Genomic DNA, 21,638 nt, shown 5'->3' on the forward strand with positions numbered 1-21,638 from the left:
TACTACCAAAGTTTGATACAACTTAAACAACTCTAAGAATTAACCCCAGTGTGGAGAAAGCATAGATGACTGAGGATTATTGTGATGATGTGGCACCTGGTGAACTTACGACATGGGTGATGCAGTCTGTGGAAAAATCTCAGACCTTTGCTAGCTGGAACAACTTAAACCCAGCTTTGGTTCAAACTATTTGAAAACACGGGAGAGAGATTGGAAATGTCATTAGGGGATGACATTCACCTATAGGATTATCATAGCCACACTTGAGTTGACAGTCATCAAACAGTGAGGTTTGCAGACCCTGGGGAAGTGGTGAATTTCTTGAAATCTGGAGATAATTTACCAGAATAACTATAGAGCACAGAAAATCCTGACGTAATGTGCAGAGTCAGTGTATGAGCTACCAACAACAAATTACTGGTCTGTTGCCCTGGATCAGATATTGACCACTTGAATGCGAGTGTCCACAGTTTTGTGTCAAAGATATCAAGAACATCTTGTTTAAATTGCATAATTTTAATAACTACAGCAGTTTTATTTTCTGAATTAAATAATTTTTACATAGATTGGACGAGTGTTTGTGGTCATTTTTGGTAGTAGAATTCTTTACTAATAATACCAAACTACTGGATATACCATTATGGATCAATATTTGATGGTACTTGCGCTGGTCCATTATTCCATCTACTTTGCAAATATTTCCTGCTATTTCAAAAGAAAAAATACCACAACTACCACACTGCCTCTCACATGCTTCATAGCAAGTGCTATGCATTGAAGTAGGTATCTTTTACCTTTCTTCTGCCAGACGTACAACCTATGCTTGAAACCTATTATTTCAAACTTGAATTCATCTGTCCATACACCCTTTTCCAATCATCAACAGTCCAGTTTTATACTTTTTAGCAAATTGCAGTCACTAGACAGCATTTGGAGATTGAAATAATCGATTTCTAATTTTTACACGACTAAATATTCTATTCTCGTTGGCCCCCCGCTAGTACAGCAGTAAGTCTACTGATTTACAACACTAAAACCAGGAGTTCAATTCCCCTCAGTAGTCTCAGCAGGTAGCCTGATGTGGCTTTGCTATAAGGAAAACACACACGCACACACTCTCTTCTCGTTGAGTCTTCTTGACACTGTAGACTGGATAGTTTTGTGTAATTTGGTTCACGGTCATTTATTTCAAGCTTGAGATCAGTAGCAGTCTTCCTTCTGTCTCGAAGGTTGCATAAATGAAAATATTTAACATCAATATATTTAAGTTTAGTTGTTCTACCACCTCCCTTTTCTAGTTTGAAAGTTATCTTTCTTGAACTCGTGATTTTAAAATGTATTTGATAGTGTTTAATGAGCATTTCAGGTCTGCAGCAATTTATTGGAGAGTCCAACCAGTATCACGTAAAGCTTTTATGCAAACCTTTTGTCTACTGACAATTTTCCACGTTTCTTGGGCCGTGACATGAGAACAAAACTTAATATATAAGGTGTTTGCTGTTCATAAACCAAGCATGAATGGTTTGAGCAGTTATGTGTCCAAGAAGAAATGAAGTTCCAACGTTGTTTCACAATGATGGACAATTGGTTGCCTAGCCTTATGCTGTAATGGTCATTAGCAAAGCAAGTAACACGAAGGTTGCATTTGTTATACTGCATGTTAAAGTGAGTATCTGGTTATCAACACATGTGAGATTACTAGCTATAGACTGTGTAGATAGTCTTGACTTAATGCAGTAGCAGCAGGTTAGTGGTTGTTGACTGAATATACCAATTTATTTGTTGGACTTTGTTGAATAGTTACACAGTATCACAGAGATACAAATGTTTCAGGTTCAAGTAAACAACCCCCATGGAAGCTTTCTTGGAGTACTAGGAATGCTCCCATTACTGTAATACAAGAGATGTTAAAAGACTGGAATATACGTCCTCAGAGGGTGTTTGATCATCCATGGTAGTGATTGTCATAACAGGGAAAGCATACTCACGTTCTGTAGTGATGTTATAATGGTGAATGTGGTAACATGCATTGATGTCCTTCAACTACCATGAAGAAATGAATGTGTGCACACATTGGAAGAATTATTATGCTTCAATATATTAGATCTAGCAACTGGATATTAATACATCGAGCTAGAATACGAAAGCAGCGCTAATAGTGAGACCTGAGAGATCTCCCTCATAAGTTTTGCATCATGGCGTTTAACCTTTGCAATGCACTTGCCACTTTTGAGAAGTTGATGGAGATTATACTGAGGGAGCTGAATGAAAGAAGTGCCCAACATATGGTAATAATATATTGATATTTGGTACATTTGACTCTATAGCTGAGAATATGAAAATTTCATTTCAATGGATACGAAGAGCAGGCATTAAACTGAAATTAGAAGGTAGAATTTCTTGACTATATTGTCAGTAGAAATGTGTGTAACAATTAATTACAAATGTCTTAAGACATTGCTTTAAGCCTATTACATTTTTAGCACTATATTTTTAATCTATTGGATGTTTAAGAATTGGAAGAGTTTAAATTAACGGTATTTTAGCCACACTGTCTTCGTCATATTCATTGCCAATGATGCATTTTACTCAATACAGAGCTCTTCAGACTGAATGGATTCAATGAATTCTGTAGTAGCAGGAATACTATTTATATAAGTCATTTATTACAACAGTAGTTGCTATGGTGTGAATACCTCTTACATGTTAGTGAAACATGATTATAATTAATTATACTTGCCACAGAACATTATGTTAGGCCTATAACATTTTTAACACTACATGTTTAATCTAGTCTCTTAAGTATGTTCAATAATTAGAAGAATCTGAATGAATTTTATTTCAACCACACCATATTCGTTATATCCATTGCTGATGAAGCAGCTCATCAATACAGATATCTTGGCTTGTAAAAGGTGTTCACACTATAACAACTTTGTTGTTGTAACAAATAACCCATATAAGTGGTATTACGACTCATAATGAGTTTTGGATTGAGTGAAACACATAATTGGCAATGGATATGACAAATATAGTGTGGTTGAAATGCTTCTAATTAATACTCTTTTATTTATTGAAATTTCTTAAGGAACTAAGTTAAAAATATAGTGTTAAAAATAATATGCCCGACATAATGCCTTACGAGACGTATAATTAATTATAATCATGCTTTGCCAGCTTGTAAAAGGTATTCACACCATAACATTTATTATAAATGGAATATACATGGATCCTACTAAATTAACAGTGATGCTAAATTGGCTTAAACCTGTGACCATGTAAGAAATATAGGTTTCTATGACTTCTTGTTATACTATCAATAGTTTGTGATCAATTTTTCCAAGATTGCTACACCACTATTGGCTCTCACTAAAACTGAGATGCACAACAGAATGAGTAATATGAACAAACATTCTAATCTCTAAAGCATAGTTTAGTAATTGCCCAGATTTGGTATATCCATAACAGGACTATCATCAGTGATAGTAGAATCAGAGTAGTTCTGTCACACTAGCACGATGGAGTAGAATGTTTGGTTATATAAGTTAGTCATACACTTGTGAGTCATGAACACAAATTCTGTACAATGAAGAGAGAATTACCTCATTGATTCTTATTATGCAACATGATAAAACCCAATTAACTCAAATTGAGGAATGTAGCATAAATGCATGGTTTCAGTAAGACGTGCTCTACGAAGTTGTGTTTCTCAATCTGTTTTACAGCTCATCGTCATTTAGGCACGAGATTCTCCAGAATTTGTATAATACAAAGGCTAGAGGGCACCAAAGTGTTATCCACATTCAACATTAGCTTTGAAATAAATAATGATAGATTTAAAGTGTCTTATATATCTTAACCAATATAGTTTGCAGAAAAAATAACTCACTGTTCAGTAAAGGCGAGTGGCCAGTTTCCTAAGCAAGTATATGTACTGTGTTTATATTATTAAGTAATGATTATTCATTGCGTCTTACATTGCGTCCAGTTTTTTTTTTACATACTATTCAAAGCAAAACCAGTTGTACAGATTTCTGTACTAAATGTTTTAACAGGCTAATTTTATAGAAGTTCAATCAGAAACACATATATGTTTAATTCTTAAGGACAAAGTGTGTAACCTTTATTTGTGTAAAAGGATTAACACATGTTTACAATCTTGAGCTATCCAATCAACACAGACACACTTAATAACTTGCAGGAAATTATGCATGTCCTTTCAGTAATTGATGCTTCAACCAACCAACTTTCCCTACTGCAAAGTAATTAAATCATTATTACACAATGTACTGTACAACATTCTGTTGAGAAGCACTATTGGATACTTCACAAAACAAGGAACTCTATATTCTTTCACTACTATATTCTTCAGTCAACTGATTCTCCGAGTAGCTCCTGTTTTATCTCTCCTTTTTTATCTCTTTTAATACTGGTGTTTTTTATCTTTTTCACATTACCATCAAAATTTAACAATGAAACAGACAGTCACCTGCTGTTAACATCTCTACTACTGCACAACTAAAAGATGTGCACTTTCTAGGGAGGCCTTTTCTTCCTCTATATATCTGAAGATGCATTTATTCTCATGAATGCGACTTTCTCGGGCTCAAAAATAGAATAAAATAACTTATCATGCAATAGCATGAACCTTCATAATGACATGACACATTTTACACTTTTAATTGCATCTCACAATTTTCTCATTCACCAAATATGACACTGGAGATCACATTTTAATGCCTGAAAATTCATGCATCTTGAAAAGTGAGACATCCTAAGATCATGGTCACAACGGGATAATTTGGTAACTGGAAGCACACACTATAATTGCCATTCTAGATGCATGATGTGCATTGAAACACTTTGAAATTACATTCTACTGGGTCCTCAGCCATCAGATATGTTTTTTTGGGTATCATCACTATGCTTTATCAGCAGGAAGGCTGACTAACTCCTAATTAGATGTCAAGTGCTTATCCTGATGACATTTCAATGAAGCATGACAAATTTTGTCCAGTCTGCAGATCTCGTCATTCTCCTCGACCATGTGTGGCTGAAACTAAAGCCTTGCAATTTATGAACTTGTTAACTTGTGTCTTTGTATCCATAGGAACCATCGTACTAAGTTTCAGAACCTTGAGGCTGCTTGATGCGACCACAAACCTTTTTTGCCACCTTGTGCTTCAAACCATAGGAAATAACCATTAAAGGTTATATCAGGGACAGCTAGAATTGCACAGTGAAATTCTCTTCAATCTCATGGTCCTGAAAACAGATAAGTCAAAAACTTGGATGTAACGATCATCACTACTGCCCGCAAAAACTCTAGGTCGAAAAGAGTATTTCTTTTAGTTTTTGTCGCATTTGTCGATAAAGTTTTAACCTTAATTGTACATTTCTCCTCTCTATAATTAGTTCTCAATGGTTTTAAACATGTCGATTTATTGATGTTACAATGTAAGAAAGTCAAATAAAAAAGTATGCTCAAAATAAACTCCACAAAAATAAATCTTTTTACCGTAGCATCAAAATTTTACTTTTTAATTAAATCTGTGGTATTAGTACTTTGATGATTAAAAAAAGCTCCTAGTTCTTCAATAAAATGCAGTTTCAGAATTCTTAAATGAAAAATAAATTGAACATGGACAGCAAAGGGTAAAGAAATGAACACCATTTAATAAGCAAGCAAAATATTTATATGCATGAATATTGGTAATGACTCCAAATTTCTACTATTACTGTCTGGTTAAGATGTTCCTTCAGAGCTCACTACTACTAATTTACACCAATAGATAACATGAATGCATAAATGTGTTATATTGCAATTAATCGATGATCCACTTTAAAGGAGGAGCCTATGTACAGTACTATCCATATTGCATTAATAAAATCTCACGTGGTATGTATGTAACTAATTTTTCTATTGGAACTCGTATGCTATCATTAATGTTTATCAACAACTGATTAAGCTAATATTTAGGAATGCATAAAAGCCAATCGTAGCACCTACAAAATCATAAGACTAGTAACAATAAAAAATGGCTGTTGCTAATAAACAACCCAGACAGATTACTAATTCTCAAGTTTATTAATGATATACAGAGAATTGTCCCATAATATTTTGAATTCTTGGTTTCATAACATTATGATCTGTATTGTTCGAAGTATAATATCAGGTTTTATAAATTTATATTTGTAGTGAGTATTGCTCTTTATTATAAATATACCTCACATGCAAATTAAATATTATATCTTAAAGCTTAATTTATGGTATTAGATATGAATTATTATTACAAATTTTCTTACCTGACACACTAAAAATAAATGAACTAAAAATAAAAACTCGAATTATTTTCCGATGCTTGTTTTGGAATTTGTTTGTTTGTTTTGGAATTTCGCACAAAGCTACTCGAGGGCTATCTGTGCTAGTCGTCCCTAATTTAGCAGTGTAAGACTAGAGGGAAGGCAACTAGTCATCACCACCCACCGCCAACTCTTGGGCTACTCTTTTACCAACGAATAGTGGGATTGACCGTCACATTATACGCCCCCACGGCTGGGAGGGCGAGCATGTTTAGCGCGACGCGGGCGCGAACCCGCGACTTTCGAATTACTAGTCACACGCCTTACGCGCTTGGCCATGCCAGGCCCTTTTCGATGCTAAGTTCATCAATTTGTGAGCCAACGCAACTTTACTCGCACAGAAAATACTGTCCAGACACTTTGTTGTGAATATAATAAATTCGTATTTCGAGATAGACCTTACAATATATATTCAAAACGTTTCAAGTGAAGAAAGTTAGCGTAACGTTCAATATACATGAAATGTATTACCTGGTAAACCGTAATGAACACACTTTGTTACCATGTAGAAAACGAAACCAACGTTCACAGTTCCTTCTTAGCCGTATTCATACATGCTATTTTCACAATTTAGAGTTCCCATGCAATAAAAATATACCTGTGTGTTTTTTTAAGTTCGCACAAAGCTCCTCAAGGGTTATCTGCGCTAGCCGTCCCTAATTTAGCAGTGTAAGACTAGAGGGAAGGCAGTTACTCATCACCACCCACCTCTTAGGCTACTCTTTTACCAATGAATAGTGGGATTGACCGTCACATTATAACGGGATAAAAGGGCAAGCATGTTTGGTACAACCGCGATTCGAACCCGCGACTCTCGGATTACGAGTCAAACGCCTTAACACACTTGGCTATGCCGGGCCTCTGTGTGTGTGTGTGTGTGTGTGTGTGTAATGGTAAAACTATGACTCGTCATATATGTATATATACATATATAAATATATAATAATGAACGCATACAAAGTTATAAAAAACCCATAACCCGAGCGCTTTTGAAAGGTGGACTTTTTTCTGCAGTGACAAACTGAGAATAAGTTATTTATCCCTGTATTGATAGGAGGTAGAAGCGCAGAACTCTTTGAAAGTGAAAATATCAGACTCCACAACTTACGAGCTAGTTGTCGTCTATTACATTTTACGTGAACTAAGTCTAAATGAATTTTCTAATGACATTTTTAAGTTCATCTCTCTCACAAAAAATTGTATCACTGAAAGAGATTTATTATTTTAAGATTAAATAATAAACATAATTGAAGTGTTTAACTTTGTAGGTGTGAGTCTTCTTACGACTAGTTTCTATCTTATGACATCTTAAAATTACCACAAAATTGCATGTTTACATAAATAAAAACATTTAAAAGTATTACATTATAAAGCAAAAATAAAAAATATTAATCATTCGTATATGATGGGGCCTGGCATGGCCAGGTGGGTTAAGGCGTTCGACTCGTAATCTGAGGCTTGCGGGTTCGAATCTCAGTCACACTAAACATGCTCGTTCTTTCAGCCATGAGCGCATTATAATGTGACGGTCAATCCCACTATTCGTTGTTAAAAGAGTAACCCAAGAGTTGGCGGTGGGTAGTGATAACTAGCTGCCTTCCCTCTAGTCTTACACTGCTAAATTAAAGACGGCTAGCGCAGATAGCCCTCGAGTAGCTTTGCGCGAAATTCAAAACAAAGAAACAATCGTATATGATGGTGAGTAAGGAGGAAGAGGTGCAGTGCACCTCACCCTCCTGGGTGGGTATTTAACATCACTACCCAAATACCAACACAGAGGAAGCGATGGTGAGTAACTATGTACAAAACATGTAAGTTAACACTTTAACCACGTAATTGTTTATGCAGTAACTGAATTTCATGTTGAGAAAGTAACTTTCTCAAAATTCGTTTAAAAAAAGAACTGTTCAATGCGTAGCCTAATTTCAACCTGTGATTAAATCTTTAATGTCTTGTCTTTTACAATAAGTTATTATTTTTAAAACATTTTGTTTACCAATCTCAAAAAAATACACATGGAACGTTCTTTAAATACTTCTATAAAGATGAATGGTAGAGCTGAGAACCAAAACGAATGAGAAAAACAAGATATAAGAGAAATAACTGTGGAAATATCCCATCTTCACAGAGTATTATACAAGTCTGTGGGTTGCATACTTCAACAAAGGGCTACAAAGCCAGTTGTATAGATTTCTTATCGCCAATTAGAATAAAAGGCTATTAAAAATGCCTGAATGCTAACTTGAGATTTAAGAACAAAAGCCACAGCCTGTAACCTTTACCTATGGAAAAGGATTTGCACGTGTTTATGACCTTGAGACATCTGGTCCACGAAAACTTGTTTAACTACTTGAAACTATATAGAAGTATATTAACGCATCCGAATAAAGGTATGTTCTTTATTAAGTATGAAAGCACAAAAGTAGCATATGTTCCAACTATGACAAATGCGTCATAAAATCATATTTGTTTCATTAATAGCAACAGAACACTGCCTAGGAGTTTAAACGACTTCTTTACCACTAGATCAAACTCTCGTCCTTTGGTCATGCTATTGATTGGGTTTACATCTATATTAAACATGTGATGCAAATAATAACTCATGATAATTTAACAGTTCTGCTATCGTCAATATCACTAAGATAAATAATAAAAAGAATGAAACATGAAAAGGTTACAACAAGAATACAAGCTCAAACACTGACCGCTTAGCCACACCACTTGTAATAAAAGTATAGCCAATCTTCAATCCAGTTAACTATGTATTTAGTGTTTTCATTCTTATTAAGTTTAGTAAAGTTAGTATTCTGAATTTGCGTAAGTATTTGTAGCTGCATGTGTAGTTTAAATAGTAAAATGTTGATCAGTGAATATAGTTAGATTACCACGTTACATTACTAGACATTCCTCAAATTATTGGAATTACTACAGTTATTTTTAACTTTATCAAAGCAAAGGTATTACAACAAAATAGAAGTTTTGTTTGGACTTAACAAGTGTCAATTAGGTTTCACCCAGAACATTATCAAACTAGACCCAATTGAACTCATAGTCCATTATTTAATATAGTGTATCTAAACCGTTCTGAGATACATTTTTATTTCAAGTGGGTTTCCTGTCATCGAGTATTTAATATAGTGCTGTGTTGTGGGCCCGGCATGACCAGGTAGTTAGGGCATTCGACTCGTAATCTGAGGGCCGCGGGTTCTAATCTCTATCACACTAAACATACTCGCCCTTTCAGACGTGGGGGCTTTATAATGTTACGGTCAATCCCACTATTCGTTGGTGAAAGAGTAGCCCAAGAGTTGGCGGTGGGTGGTGATGACTAGCTGCCTTCCCTCTAGTCTTACACTGCTAAATTAGGGACGGCTATCAAAGATGGCCCTCTTGTAGCTTTGCGCGAAATTAAAAAACAAACAAACAAACAAAGTAAAAATGGGTAAATCCAACATTTTTATTTGCCAATGAGTGGGGAAGAAAAGTATCGGCCCGACACAGCCAGATGGGTTAAGGCGTTCGACTTGTAAACTGAGAGTCGCGGGTTCAAATCCACGTCGCACTAAACATGCTCGCCTTTTCAGCTTTGGGAGCGTTATAATGTTACGGTTAATCCCACTATTCGTTAGTAAAATAGTAGTCCAAGAGTTGACGTGTGGTGGTGATGACTAGCTCCTTTCCTCTAGTCTTAAACTGCTAAATTAGGGACGGCTGGTGCAGATAGCTCTTGTGTAGCTTTGCTCGAAATTCAAAAATGAAAAACACACATCACGTTGTAAAGGCTTTTATACTTCCTTCTGGTGTGATGGCTGACACACAATGTATTCTGCCAGTGATGTATGTTTGTTTTTTGAATTTCGCGCAGAGCTACTCAAGGACTATCTGCGCTAGTCTTCCCTAATTTAGCACTGTAAGACTAGATGGAAGGCAGCTAGTCATCACCACCCACCGCCAACTCTTGGGTTACTCTTTACCAACGAATAGAGGTATTGACCGTCACATTATAACGCCCCCACGGAAAAAATGACGAGCATGTTTGGTGCGATGGGGGATTCGAACCGGTGACCCTCGGATTACGAGTCAAACGCCTTTACCCACCTGGCCATGCCAGGCTGTACTAGTGCTCTCTATATTATAAAGAGTAGAAATTACCCTGCCCTTTTCGTTGCTTCTTCTAAAGTTTTGTTCATATTCGCAAGGTGATTTTTTGTTTTCCTTTTTATAGTATTATTGCTAACACTTTCCTAACTTTAAAAGTATTCAATGTAATTATTTTAATCAATCTTTTTTCCTAGCCTATTTAAGTAAGCTTACCTAAGTTTTTCTTTTAATATTAAAGATTTTAATAATATCCTTGATTGAGTTAATTTCCATGTTATAATTAATAACACGTATTTCACTTACCAAGAGTTTGTAAACAGCAGAACACCAACTAAAACACACTTTAGTAACTGAAATTCTTAACCTCTGTTTTCATTCTGTATAAATACGAATGTTTTTTGGTGAGAGCAAACTAGTCAATATATATGTACATGTAATATCAACAAGAACAAATTTACCCTCGTCTAAGTTGGAAGTGAAAAGTCGGTACGTGTGATATCTGAATTAAATCATACTGTAGATGCAGTCAAGATAGAGTTTCTGCTTAAGATAAAGCATGGTAAAAGATAGATCATTAAAAACATTATGGATTTAATGAAAATAGGATAAGAAAATTACAGAGTAGCAGAAATAGTAGTAGTACTAACAATAAGATACTTTGTTCTTCTGATTGTCTTAGATAATTTAGTAGTTTTCAGACTTAGATATGATTGATCAAAGTTCAACCATTGAAGGTCATAAGAAATATCTGAAAATAATTTAATGTTTCAACTGTGTATGTAGTCTTGATGTCATGAATATGTTACAAACATTATTGCAATGGAAATCAAGACCAGTATGGAATGACGCTGAGCAAACATGACCTTGCTTTTGATAGTTTTCTCATTAATACCAAAACAAATATTTTTTTTTATAAAGAAACATTTATTTAACACAATAATCGTAAAATGAGACTGTTCTCAGTCTCAAAAAATACAGTAAAATACTTATAATTTACTGTATAGGATAAAAACCTGATGAGGCTGGAAACATGTGGACTGAATTAAATATTCTTATCATGAATATGAACTAAGTACAGAATAACAGAGATTCCTGTCCAAGGGTTGCAGAAATTTATTTCTGTAACTCTTTTGAAAGAAAAGGACAAATAGGTGGTTGCACCTTTAACGTTAATTGCTGGGTAGAGAAGTTTTGCCTTATACAGCCATAAGGAAGTGTATATAAAAATCATAACAGTGCTTCACTGCTGTGTTATTTCTAATTATGGTAGGTCTACGATCTACTGAAACATGTAGAAACATTCAAATAAGATTTGGCGCCTTCAATAAATGTTTTATATTAAGTAACTTTAAGTGTTGTGAATTTTTTTAAGCATTTTACAGGGACATCTCCAGCTTGATATTAACTATACATGTGGTCAATTCCACTATTAGTTGGTAAAAGAGTAGTCCAAGAGTTAACGGTGGATGGTGATGACCAGTTGACTTTCATCTAGTCTTACACTGCTAAATTAGAGACGGCTAGAGCAGATAGCCTTCGTGTAACTATGCACAAGATAAAAACAAACAAACAATTCCTGAAAATCTGATAAGTGAAAAGGAGACTCGTGAGGGCTTAACCCTAGGATATCGGTCAATGGGACTGTTGCTCTACCATTTAAATATGCAAACGTATAACACCGTCTTTCTCTTTCTTCACCCGTAAATCGCATATATTCCATCAAAACATTAACTACATATATTCAAAGTGTTAGTAAACAAAGTGTGACAGAAGATAATGTTCATGTTCGGAGATGTTAATGTCAGAAAGGGAGTATACTCTGCTTTCTCTATTTGTACCCCACCGGCACAGCGTTAAATCTATAGATTTACAACTCTAAAAACAGGGATTTGATTTCCCTCGGTAAACATAGTAGATAGCCCGATGTGGCTTTGCTATAAGAAAACATACACACACACACACCTTTCCCTATTTCTTGTGATAAAAACGATTTGAAAATTGGTTACATGTATATTATATAAAACAGTTTTAACTATAGGAAAACCTCTAAGATCCCATCATAATTCGTCACTGTTAACACAAGTGTTATCGGGTGTTTTTTTTATCTGTATTTCTTGTTATTCATATTCGGCCATCACCTTCAAACTTAATGAAACAAATATCTTATTGGACAAAATACGCAGTACATTATCAATCTAACGCACTTTATATTATCTACTGATTTAAATACAATGGATTTGAAAACAAATTATGCAAAGCGTTATGGAAAATCTTAACTTAGCAATGCTAAGTCGTCTTTGTGTAATAACACTCTTTCTACTGCATAGAATCGAACTCTCGATTTTAGTATGGGAATTCCATAAACTTATTACTCACCCTTGGATAACAGAAGAAACTATTAACAGAAATTAGTAAACAGATTATATCTAATACAAGAATTTCATGCCTGACGTGGCCTGGTGGCACTCGAGTAGCAATCTGAATGTCACGAGTTCGAGTGCATGATTGTGTGTGTGGGTTTTCTTTTAGCAAACACACATTAGTTTATCTGCTGTGACCACAGAGGAGAATCGAACTCCTAATTTTAGCGTTGTAAATCCGAAGACTTATCGCTGTCCCAGGGAGGACCACGGGTTCGAATCTCTTTCCTTAACAAACTCGCTCTTCCCGCTGTGGAGGCGTTCTAGTGTAACGCTCAATTCCATTATTTGTTGGTAAAGAGTAGTCAGAGCGTTGGTGGCTTGTGGTGATGGCTAGCTGCCTTCCCTCTAAACTTTCACTACAAAATTAGGGACGCTATCGTAGATAGTCCTCGTGTGGCTTTGCGCGAAATTCAAAAACAAATAAACAAAACAAGCAAGTATTTCAATACTGGTAGCATTATAAAACAAATGTTTACAACATTTTCATGTTTTAAGGCCGTTTGAAACGTACCTTCCTTGTATGATTTCAATGTATGGTTCATGAATAACTTATATCTACACTATTCACATAATTAAAGGATAATAAGGTTTATCTACACTATTCACATAATTAAAAGGTAATAAGGTTTATTTAAATTTTGATATATTTTTAAGTTATCTTTTTTTTTTTCAATTCAACTTGCTTATTAGAGAGAATGACACTAATTAAACTAGGATGTGTAAGTTTATGCACCAATGATTCCTTATGTAATATGCCTTTCTGAGAAATAACTAAAATTCAGCAAAAGAAAGGTTACTTTTTCATTAGGAAAAAATGTTTACATTTGAAATTATACTACGTTTAAGAGTTGTTGGTTGTTTTTGTTGTGTTTTTTTTTTTGCTATTATTGACTTTTACAAAGATTGTGAAAGTTATTAGAACCTATTAACTGAAACTGAAATTTACAAAGTTGTAACATTGGTACAAAAGGGTCACATCCAGAATGAGGTGGCACAGGTCATAGGGATATCACAGTCTGTGGTCAGTAGATTATGGCTTAGATACAAGACCACAAGATATTATACCAGAAGGACAGGATATAGATGCAGTAAATGACTAATGTCTGCGTAATTTAGCCTTTAGAAACAACTCCAGTAGGGCTGGGGCCTCAGAAACGAGTTTCAGCAAACACTGGATACCGAGTATCCTGATAAACAGTCAAGAAGCTGGGCTCAAATCCAGAACCCCGGTTAGAGTCCCCGCACTAACCCCAAGGCATCAAACAGCTTAGCTGTCGTTCGAATAGGAAAAAATCACATGGATCCTTTAGTAGTAGAGACCTCTGCACTAATCACAGTTAAGAACAGGTTCAGTGTATCTTAAAGAGATTGACGTGAACGAGATTCTGTTTCCGTCTTCACTCTTTTGCTGGTGCTGTGGGAAATTAGTTCATGTACCTCTTGTCAGATTCTGAGCTAATTGTATTACTTGTCATTTTCTAGCACTGATGCTAAATTTATGCCTGACTAAACAGCTCCTAAAGCTACTGCTCCTTTTTTCAGAAATGGTATAGTCAAACAAAACAAGTTATTCAGAACGTCTCCTAATCAATCTCCTTGTTGCCACTGACTACCACCATAATAGGGTAAACTGTTTCCCGCGTAGTAATTGTAATATACATAATAATCGGTTGGTTCTTGACAGTAAGAGCCTCTCATGATTATTAAAAGTAAGCATTATGATTACTCTTTCTTATTCAAATGAGGTAGATCGACCAATGTCTATAATCTGAAAATTGTGTTCAGAAACTGATCTGTATTGAGAATTTGTAAATGTTTCAGTGATCGTACCTCCATCCTGAACTTGAACAATTTGCACCAGTGGTATGTATGTATCACCAACAATACTGGATTCCATAATGTCCCCCCCTCAGTGGCCTCAACAAAACACACACACTCCATAATGTCTGAGTAAATTTAGATTAAAATGAAATCAAATACCAAATGGAAAGGAAAATATCTTATGTAGTAATAGATATTAAATATAAAATATATGATGATTTATCTTTACCTCAGGCCTGGCATGGCCTAGCGCGTTAAGGCGTGCACTTCGTAATCTGAGGGTCGCGGGTTCGCGCCCGAGTCGCGCCAAACATGCTCGCCCTCCCAGCCGTGGGGGCGTTATAATGTGACGGTCAATCCCACTATTCGTTGGTAAAAGAGTAGCCCAAGAGTTGGCGGTGGGTGGTGATGACTAGCTGCCTTCCCTCTGGTCTTACACTGCTAAATTAGGGACGGCTAGCACAGATAGCCCTCGAGTAGCTTTGTGCGAAATTCCAAAACAAACAAACAAAATCTTTACCTTACCTAATCCATAAAAGTGTTCAAGAAAACATTTTCTCTCACAAAATCATTACAACCTTTATAACTGTAGTAGTAGCAATGTCAGGGATCTTTTTCATAATCGTATAGTTACAGTTAATTTAGATTTTTTCAATAATAACAAACTAAGATTGGAATTTAAAAAAGACAAAACGTGAAATCTCAAAATATTTAGAGAAAAATATCTATTCAACGTCTTTAAAAATCACATAAGTTCATGAACTATTTATTAGTACCCCGATTGATAAAGCTGACTGTAATTTAGTTTTTGTGTATAAAAATTATACACACCAATTTTAATTAACGAAATGAATACTACAAACAAATTTACAAAAACAGCGACTCAGATAAAATACTATTATTACAAATTTAAAGACGGCCAGGTGGGTTAAGGCGTTCGACTCGTATTCTGAGGGTCGCGGGTGTAAATCCCGGTCGCACCAAACATGCTTGCCCTTTCAGCCGTGGAGGTGTTATAATGTGACGGTCAATCTCACTATTCGTTGGTTAAAAGAGTAGCTCAATAGTTGGCGGTGGGTGATGATGACTAGTTGCTTTTCTTCTAGTCTATTACTGCTAAATTAGAGGTTGATCGCAGAGAGAGCTATTGTGTAGCTTTGTACAAAATTCAAATCAAACCAGTCATTTGTTTTAATTCAATTAACAAAACACGTATAAGGGGCTCCATGTAATGTTTAGAGTGCACATATATCATAACACATGTGTGTTTGTTTACAAACTTATATGACCACATATGCATGCTGTTTTACACTTGATCATATTATCTAGAAGTTTCAGATCACCTCTGGCTTCCCCATAGAGAACATTGACAATATCCAGGGACCATCAAACTCAATAAATTTATATTTCAGATTTCACTAGTTAAACAATTACAAGTAAACTTTCGGATAAATTAAAACTTTTGAACTAAATATATCTTTGTCATGATTACATAATTATGCTATTACTATTGCACTCGTCTCAAGAAAGGCTGGATTCATCGTTAATTGTAGAACCGGCTTTTCACCAGTGATGATCATCGAAAATCTAATGGGAAAATCTAGTCACACCTTCTGCAGAGCCACGGGCATAATGTAAAGCCTTCTGTAATGCTACAGATCATGGGTGAAACTTAGTTAAGTTATGTGGAGTAATTTCCTTGAAACATCAAATAATTTTTCACATCCGAAAATTCACTTTCTATTTGTGAAAGTAAGGGATAGAAACTCCCTTTTAATTACATGATTGTCCTAATTAATAATAACCAAGTAGCAGCTACAAATGTAGCTTATACATTCTGCCAGTGCTCTCTACTTAGAGGTTTGCAAAACAAAGGTTTGTGGCACTCTTTTGATTACCAGGTGCTCGACCCAATGATCGTCCTACGTTTTATGTGATTGAATAGAGATTCCGCAGTGTAGTTCATACAACACATGCTCTCTACTACCCAATAACTTGAAAATAAAATGTATTTAACCCAATAATCATCTTATCAATCAAAAGATTGGCATCGATGGGCCATCTGTCATTCGGATTGATGACTAACTGCCTTCAGGTCTTTCAGTTTTCCATTTAGTACATCAAAGACAACCAGACTGATATCCTCTATTTATTCTTTATTATCAGGTGAGCCTAAGTGACTCACGACAGTGTCTTCGTTTTCCCGATGTCGATCCATGCTCTATTGTTTTATACACCTTCATTAAATATCGCTAGTGTTCATCCCATTTGGTTCAATATGGGTTTACAAAATATACAAGCATCCATTTTGTAGTCTGTATTACCCAGTTAGTCAAACAATTTGAAATGGAATGATGAGATACAGTTCAAATATTAAGCACACACAACACTTTGCACAAATTAGTGAACAGGTGACTGTTTAAGTTGGCTACCTGGTGTATGTATATTTCTTTCAGTATATTTTACTGTTACCCAGTGCTTGGTTAACACATCTGACATCGTCTGGGACAGTATATCCGTCAACGTCGACATTGGTTCCGTTACTTTTTAAAAGTGGGTAACAAATTGTCGGTGGTAAAATGTTAAAGCAAGGAAACTGCAAACTTTTTGCTTCATCAAGGGTTTAGGTCAATTTCGGACTGCAGCTATCTTAACCATTTTGTAAAACTTCCATTCCTTCCCACTATGTCATCAAGAAACTCCACTTCTATTTGCATTAGTAAACAATTTCTGGGCTTCATTTTGAAGACTGCCTTTCGAATGGACTGGAGCACCACCTGCAGGTTCTCAGGTGTCAACTTGAGAATGTGGTCAAACGCTAGAACATTGCCGATATAGAATAAACATCATTTCCATTAAAATCTACTGAGCATAAGCTCCATCCGCCATTCACAAGGAGCTGGATCGTTACAAATTAATTGGAACTAGTATAGTCTATCTCTTATGTTGTTCAGTGTGGTACTAATATATCCGCCCCTCCCCCACGCCTATCTTCTGTTGCTGGTACTCTTGGACCTACAGATCAGATAGCCGATATCACCGCTCCTGACTGCTTTTATCCCAGCAAAGTAGTGACACGGTGGATTGTCACGCAGACACTAATAAAGTCTTTACCTTCTTCCTTTGCAAAGTCGACTATTAAAAAAACAACTAAAAACCGGTGTTTTCCAGAGTTAGGCCTTTCTGATCACCTAGTATAAGTCTCTTTGATTGAATAAATAAAACAAGCCTAAATTTCCAGATGAACTTGGGTGTCTTTCCTCTGTCTACAACGTCATCTTGTGGTCTTTATACCTCTACATCATTAGTGAGTTGTGGATTTAGCAACGTCATCATCAGCCAGAGAACAGATATTACGACGTTTACAATATCCCGTGATTAGACCATTACTTCTATAATATTGTAGAATAAGTACCTATGCTGTACCTATGTTTAACTCGAAATCAAAGTAATACATTCTTATAATAATAGTGATAATAATTGGAAGATTATTTAGGTACAGGATGTTTATGTTTTTTATTGAATAACAAATAATGCACAAGATAATACTCTACCGTCATCTAGTAGCAAGGTCTGAAACTTTTAAGTCTATTAATTAGACCATGGTTTTTCAAACTATGCTTCGTGGAACCATAGTTATCTGGGGCTCCGTGAGGAGATTTTAGAATGTTAATGTTTGTTTCTAAAACTATAAAATTGACTCAGAATACGTTGTACAAAGAAGTAAAAAGTAAAATACATCTTTAATATAACACGATTATCGCATAATAGGCCTTTTAATATTTTATTCTGCCTAACGCCAGACAATTTTATTTTGCTTAGGGGAAGTTCTCAATTAACTTCGACAGTGGTACCATCTCGAGATCCCATGCGTCATAGGAGATGCAAGATAGCCTAGTAATTTTCGTATGAAACATTGGTCGACCATAAGTAGTGATGCCAACTGTCTTTTAAAAGCCAGATCTGTATTAGCGGCTAAATCTCGAAAGAAATAAAACAAAATGAAACATGATGTCATAGCTGAAACTTGTCCAGATTTGAAACATTGCGATGCAGTTAGATGCAGTATCAATTGTTTCAATTTCAAAGTATATTTATACGAAGCATAATTATATTTATGAAAATTATAAATGGTAATTGTTAGGTTAGGTTACACTCGTTGTAGTTAAATTAGACAAACTTGGTACCAATGAGCTCTATGACGTCGTACTCCCACATGACGTAATATTTCATTTCATTCGAGATTTAGACGCACGTCAGCTCTGGCTTAATATTTTGTTCTTTGGCTTTAAAATTTCTGTTAAAAAATTGTAAAAATAATAAGTTACCCTTTTCCTTTAGAAAACATATTATTATAGCGGCCTAGACTTTTTTCACAAATCTTTATTTCTGACTTCGTTATGGCAACACTGATCTCAGGTCAGCATGTCATTGTATGATGATAAAATCAAGTGCTTGAACGAGTTTTTATTAAGAAGCTATTTTGTGTCCGTGATATACGTTTAAAGTTCCAAAGATATAATAATATGTTTTTAGACAAATAAATAATTAATTGACACCCTTATAATGAATAAGTGGCTGAATATCAGTAATAAATCTGATACGAGTAAAAATCTTCCTAGGCCTAGGCCTAATACAGATTCATCGACGTTGTCGTCGTGTGCAAGCACTTTAACGCAGAATGATGCAAGAAGTACAAAACAAGAAAGGAAATAAAGTATGATGAAAGTTTTATTGAATATGGTTTTACATGGACAGGTAATGAATATGGACCTGTTGGGTTGTGTTTTGAATGTGGAACAATGTTGAGTAATAGTAGTAACAGCAAAGTTAAAACGGCATCTAAAAACCAACCACTCCCAATTTAAAAATTCATCTCACGAGTATTTCAAAATAAAGTGTTTGCAATTAAATGCAAGAAAAGCTACATTTCGCTAGTTTGTCCACCAGGACAACAAAGGTGTTCTTATTGCTTCACATCGTGTTATTTACCCGTATTGCAAAAGCAGGTGAAGCTCATACAAATGCAGAATATTTGATAAAACCATGCGCAAAAGATTTGGTAGAGTGCATGATTGATGAAAAATTTCTTAAAAGCATTAACTCTGTGCCCCTTTCTGACAACTTGGTTTCTTGAAGAATCAAGGATATGCCAGCAAATTGTTTAACGGAGTTAATAATAAAGCGAGTCCAACGTTTTCGCTTCAGATGGATGAACCAACAGATGTCACAGGTTATGCGATGTTGCTTGTATTTGTTCATTATATTCACAAAGCTAGTTTTAAAGAAGACATGCTAATTTGCAAACCTTTGCCTATTCAAACAACAGGCGAAGAAATACTTAAACCGATCGATTTATTTATGGAAGAACATGAGATCCAATGGCAGCTTTGCTCAAGTATTTGCACTGATGGGGCTGGAACTATGATTGGAAAATTTTCAGACACAGTAGCACGCATAAAAAAGAAAAATCCGGACATCGAGAATATCCATTGCTGTGTTCATCGTCATGCACTTGCAATGAAACAAATGCCAGAAAACGTAAAAGATATATTGGGTGATGTCATAAAAATAGTTAATTTTATAAAATCAAGACCACTCAATGCGAGAATTTTCAGTTTACTCTGTAAGGATATGGGAAGTTTGCATAAAATTATGTAACTTCATACTGAAGTCCGATGATTTTCTCGGGGAAAAGTGCTTGCTCGGTTTTACGAACTGCGAGAGGAGATAAGTTTCTTTTTATCTGAATGCCATTTTGAACTTGTGTACAAATTAAGGGACAAATGCTGGATACAGAAAGTGGCTTACCTTTCGGACGTGTTTGCCGATCTAAATGAAGTAAATGCTACAATGCAGGGTACCAGGGTAATCCACTTCAAAGCTTAGAGCAAAACGGAAGCGCTTCATCGTAAGCTAAAACTTTGGGGTGAATGTATATTTGTAGAAGAACTTGATTGTTTCGAAAATCTCAGTGGTTTTTACTTATGAATGAAATTTCCTTAAGTGAAGATGCAAATGTTTCAGTCTTGCAGCACATATCTGATTTGTATACGACTACTGGGGAGTACTTCCCTCCTCATTTAGAAAAATTACTGTGGATTCAAAATCCCTTTGTTGACTCTGATTACACCCTATAAACAAAATTTCAGTAGGAAGAAATTACACAATTTTGGATTCGAATGGCCGTGGAATACCCTGAAATAAGTAACAGAACTTTGAAAATTTTGATGCGTTTTCCAACAACATATCTTTGTGAGCAAACGTTTTCACTGTATACAGCTACAAAGACCAAATTTAGAAACAAGCTAAATATTGAAGATGACTTGCGCTTACAGATGTCAACCATATCTCTAAATATTAAACTACTAATATATGAGCAGGTAAGTGGAAGTTTTTTTTTTTAATATTGATATTTTTAATAAATTTATATTATAAAAGCATGAAATAAACTTCATCAGATGCTAGTGAACGATTGTTTCTATTTTTAGTGTATTTTTTGTTAAGGCTCCGGAATGTTTGTTTTTTTTTTGATGTGAAGCTCCGCAGGTCTAAAAGGTTTTGGAACCCCTGTATTAGATTATTACTATATTACTTCAAAAAATAAATTTTCACTGCAGTACGTCTTGCTTGACATAATCTCTAGAAGTACAATTTTCATTTCCTTTATATCAAATGATTATAATTATGATGGCTGTCATTATAGTATATTTATTTGATCATCAGGTGCAATTATTAATGAAGAAAATATTAAGTGGAAACCTACCCAATTAAAGCGCTAAATAACAACATGTAATTAATTGCGAAGGTTTACAACATATTATTTATTCAACTAACGCATTGTAGATTATTAATGACGAGTAACTGACTATTCATCAAATTAGTTACAACGTATTGTTTAAAAAAAAATTATACGAAACTTTAGTGTCA

Source organism: Tachypleus tridentatus, chromosome 4, assembly GCF_004210375.1.
Source record: "Tachypleus tridentatus isolate NWPU-2018 chromosome 4, ASM421037v1, whole genome shotgun sequence".
NCBI lineage: Eukaryota > Metazoa > Arthropoda > Merostomata > Xiphosura > Limulidae > Tachypleus > Tachypleus tridentatus.